The following is a 5261-nucleotide window of genomic DNA, read 5'->3' as shown; positions in this document are numbered from 1 at the left end:
TCTCTCTCTCTCTCTCTCTCTCTCTCTCTCTCTCTCTCTCTCTCCCTCCCTCTCTCCCTCTCTCTCTGGCTCTCTGGCTCTGTCTCTCTCTCTCTCTATGTCTCTCTCCCTCCCTCTCTCTCTCTCTGGCTCTGTCTCTCTCTCTCTCTCTATGTCTCTCTCCCTCCCTCTCTCTCTCTCTGGCTCTGTCTCTCTCTCTCTATGTCTCTCTCCCTCTCTCTCTCTCTCTCTCTCTCTCTCTCTCTCTCTCTCTCTCTGCCATGATGAGCCTGGGTTTAATGGAAACCAGTAACACTGTCAGATGTCAGCGACTTCAACAAGCTGTATTTGCATAATATCATGGGATGGAAATGAGCCGGAGCTTGAAGTTGGGTAAAAATATACATCCATCTCCTCAGACCTCCTTCACATGGTCCCAGCTGCAGCATCACAGCTAATAAATACATTCAGAAGTTCAGGGATTCATCAGACAGTCAATAGTAAAACTTATGAACTTGGAGGGGAAAAAAACCTTAAGCCTGTCCAAGGATTATCTTCTGGAATTAGATTAGGAGCTACAGAAACCTCTGATTCACTTGGTTAATTCAATCATGATACTCTCAGTTATAACAGGTGAAGCCCTTTACAGATATGAATCTTAAATCCAGCAGGTCAAACTAAAAATCCTGCTTCGAAATGCTCATAACTGCCCACAGAAATAACATCCACATTTTTGGGAATCAGATTTAAGAGCTAAGGAGACTCATGCAGCAGATTTATTACAGTTATGCTACAATGTGTGGAGGCAACACCTGAAGCATTGTGTCTTTTTATGCCATTTATGCAAAAGGCAAACACACAACAGTGTAATAAGTAAACCCCAAAATGTGTCATTTAATTTTTGTTGGCCAACATGTGTCCTTATCCAGACAGGTTTGCTTATATTTGTTATTTTTATGTGTTTTTGCTTCCATGTTTATCAGGTTTGTAATGAGCAGCTGCAGCTTTGAACTCCTTATAAAATAAAATCAACAAAGTATTGGTCTCAGTTATTTCTACAGTTTAAGCGTAATAAAATAATTTGGTCTTAATTTGATCTTTTTTAGCTTCTAAAGGGATTTAATGCTGAAATCAAGTTTTTTTCACAGGTATATTTTCTCCTTATTCTGAGGAGGAAAACAAATTAAATGTTAAACATGTTAAATGTCTCTAACATTCTGTTTTGATTTTATAAATTATTTTTTTCAGTTTTTCTACTTTAACCTCTTGTATCCTTTAATCATGTTTTGTTCAAAGTATGTTACTAAAATATTACCGTATTAGTAATTATTGCATAATGTTTATTACTGACCCGTTGCTCTGTTGACCTCACAGAAAAACGTCGATCTGAAAGCAAAGCCAACATTTTTAGCTTCAGTGGTTTTAAAGGAGCCTCAGTGATTTAACCCAGCTTAATCTACCATGTTTTTATTTATTTATACAACATAATAGATGGAGAAGATCAATAAGGATGAGTAATTCTCTAAATAAAAACGTCCCTCTGCAGTTCTTTGTTGCAGGAGGAACTTTCAGATCTGAAAAACTCTTCTGCATTTTTCCACAGGATTTATGGTGAGCAGAGATTCAAGGATTTTTTTTTTCTATTTGTCACATAAATATTTATGAATCTTTGATTTATAATTTATTAATCTAAATATGCAACTGAACAGCTTTATTGCTAAAAATAAATGTACCGCAGCAGATCCTGCAAAGCAGCGCTGGAAATAATTCTTAGTTTGTTGAAACAGGCAGCGAGTTTCCACTGATGTCTTAAACTTTCCAGTGCTGGTTGACATGATGTGCATCGCATTTGTTGCTTCATCTGTATGCAGCAGCTGCTGCAGCACACAGGTGCTAAAAACCTCCAGTCTCCTTACAAACTCTTAACTTTCTTCTTTTCCAGCACTTCCATCGCTTAGACTTCTGCGTATTTGTCTCATGTGTAAATGGACAAGAAATGTGCAGCAGGAAAACATTGAATAACAAGCAGAGACTTGATGCATGTCATTAGTATGCAGCTTGCATTATGTGCATGTCATTGCACAATTTGAAGCAGGAAAGGTTGACATCCAGCAGTCTGCTGGGATGAACATGCTGCTGCACTAACAATCTGCTGTGTCCAATCACATCACTGCCTTATGACAGGACTTAGCTTTATTTGCTAATAGCTTGACCTCCTAGCACCAGCCGCGGTTTCCACTTATAAATTACATTCACATTCAGCTCCAGACAACAACCACAGGTGAAGTTCATGCCTTATATATGTTCTGACTCTGAATATCACAGGAGCCACTCTGGCTCCTCGCCGCAGAGCTTCTGTGATTATTTACAGATTCATCATTGTGTCATTTTTGCCCTATTGTGAAAGTTTTTATTTTTCAGGGAAACAGACTAATGAGAAAACATTTACGGCCCTGAAAGCTGGCGCTCGGTGGAAGGTCAGACGGACCTTCTGGTGGAACCGGCGGTGCTGATCCAGCTTGTCGTCTGTTTGTGTCGGTGATTTATACTAATTCCTAGAGTTCTGCAGAGGAAAGCAGCTGAAATTTATTTTACCATCAACAAATCCTTAGGAAGAAAATCAGCAGAACACGTCTTTAATATTTATATAAAACTCATTAACATCACTTCAAGTCTAATGAAGCATGTTGGTAAATATAAAAAACCCTGCAGACCAGAAACTTCACTTAGTGGTATTAATAATTATGGCCTGTTGTTCAGACAGGAATCCACTGAGGAGCTTTTTTTTCATTCAAAGTTGTAATTTAGGAACCGAACCTCTTATTAACTGATCAATCTGTCGTTTGTTTTTCAGTGTCAGTAAAAAAAGGCAAACTTATTTTTTACTTCTCTTTCAGTTCAAGGAATCAAACGGCAAAAGAAGCTGGATGTTTGTTTTATTATTTCTTATATTAAGTGTTTGTAACAAATGTCAAATGAATAAAATGATCTTCTCTCTTTTATTTAGATTAAATGTCAAAATGTCTTTAAAATTGTTATTTGGTTCTTTATGAATCTCAGTTTGTGTAACTTATTTAAAAAAACATTCAAATCTTCAACTCATTTCTTTCCTTGTTTGTGTCAGAACAGTCGATGTTCTTCATCTGGGGTTTTCTCAGTATTTCACTGTATTATAAATCCAAACAAAAAGTATTTTTAGCTTAAAGTTTCTGTATTTGATAGTCAAGTTATGTGGAAGTGAATGTAGAAGAATGAATGTTTGTTTTATCTGAAGAAATCAGATTGTTGTTCCAGAGTAAAGAATGATTTGCACAAATGTAATGATTGCTTTTGCTCTTTGTGTCGTATAAATGATTATGTTAAAGTGGATCTAAAGTGTGGCATATTTTCCTGTCAGTGGTGATAAAACGCGTCATTAATATTCAGGTAAAGGATGCCTCCTGCCGTTCTCCCATCCCCTCCAAAGTGCTTATTAATTCAGAGCCAGAGGAACAATAATCCTAATTGTATCTGATTGTTTATCTCTCTTGTTTATTTGTATGACTTCCAGCAAATATCATTATCATGGGTGGCAAAACTTCACCTGAGGCGACTTCAACACGACCCAAATTTGTGCAAAACAATGACTTTGTTCCCTTGAGAATGAGATCAGGGATGTGACAGGACCCGGCGGTTTAATCCGACTGGGTCAACACGGATGCTCAGTTTTTTACTTTATTAGCATAAACAAGGCAATTAGGCTGAAATATTCAGACACCTTTAGCAGCGTTTGTTACATTCCTCAGAAGAACATTTATTAATTTCAATGAGGATTAAAACGTGAGCAGATTTGGTGCAGCTGCTTTCATGAATAATGAAGTAAAAACCATATTTCTTCTTTTCCTACCCACATCGCAGGTATCCTGTTTTTCAGTTTTGTGTTTTGGATGAAGAACTCAAGCAGCTGCAGCACAAAATCTGAAAGAGACGCGAAGCAAGAAATCCATCAGAACAACATTTAAACTGTCTGTGTGCATCTTGGCCAACTGACTTACATTTAAAGTTTAACAGTTAAAAGTTTAACAGTTAAAAGTTTAACAGTTAAAAGTTTAACAGTTAGCATCAGTAGAGTTTCATATGTCTGATTAGACCAGGCTAAGCCTCTGCATTAGAGGCAGAACTTTAAACACAGACTTGATGAGTTTAAGGTTTTATTCTTGCAGAGTTAATGAAACATGATTTAATTGTAACTTCATTTACTCTGATAAGAAGCGAGTTTTCTTTTCCACATAAACCCTCTTTGCTGAGCGACATCTCCACGTGTTGAAGTGACTTTTCTGCAGAGAAGTGGAACTCAGAGACGTTGTGTGTGAAAGATTTGATTAATGATTAGGTTATTATCACCAAGCTCAAGTTTGGGTAACAAAACAAGATGCTATAGTTTAATATTTCTGTAACTCTTCACATGAACCTCAGTATTATTTTATCTGAACATAAACTGAAGATCGTTTGGTTAAAAAGTTTCTGCAGCATCTAAATGCTGCAGAAACATCCAAAATCAGCAAATGGATGAATTTCACCTGGGTGTTGTTCTGAGCGCTGTCCTTCCCTCAGCTACCAAAATCACCTCCATCCTGGTTCTTCCTGATGCTGATGCTCAGTTTTATCGTCACCAAGTCCTTTTCTCCACTTCTTGCCTCAACATTATTAGCTGAATCACTATTTGTGTTTCCAACAACTGAAATTGAACATTAAATTAGATAAAGTGAGTATATAATGTCCCTTTAGGGCTTAAATTGAGACGCTGCATACTTTTAAATGTTTGCATGAATCTCTTAATGAATCTTTCACTAACTCTGAGCGATGCGATCTAGCATTAAGTTTTCTTTTTATCAGAAGACAACACATCAGTAATTGGAAAAGAAGAGCAGAAACTCCAGAGACAAACAGTAATAAGAACCCAACAATGGAGAGGCGAGGAGGAAACAGTCATCTGAGGCAACGGAGGAAAACACACAGCAGCAGATGAGTTAACGAAACAAAACGAGTGGTGAAGAAATCTGAAAGCTACAGAGTGAGTCAAGACAAAAAAAACACATTAAACTCAATAATGGAAACAGAAAAAAGTCCAACAAAACCAACAGAAGTAAAACTAAATGAGCAAACCTCCAATCCATGCAATGAATTCAGGAATATGACCGGCTAATTCTGAACACACAGCAACAAACAAAACCATTTCAGAAAACTTCACAAAGAAAAGGCGAAGCTCAGCCCAACTACAACACAGGAGACTCGTTTCCTGT

The sequence above is a fragment of the Poecilia latipinna genome, unplaced genomic scaffold (genome assembly GCF_001443285.1).
Source record: "Poecilia latipinna isolate Pla-1442-1.1 unplaced genomic scaffold, P_latipinna-1.0 Scaffold240, whole genome shotgun sequence".
NCBI lineage: Eukaryota > Metazoa > Chordata > Actinopteri > Cyprinodontiformes > Poeciliidae > Poecilia > Poecilia latipinna.
This window is presented reverse-complemented; position numbering follows the sequence as displayed.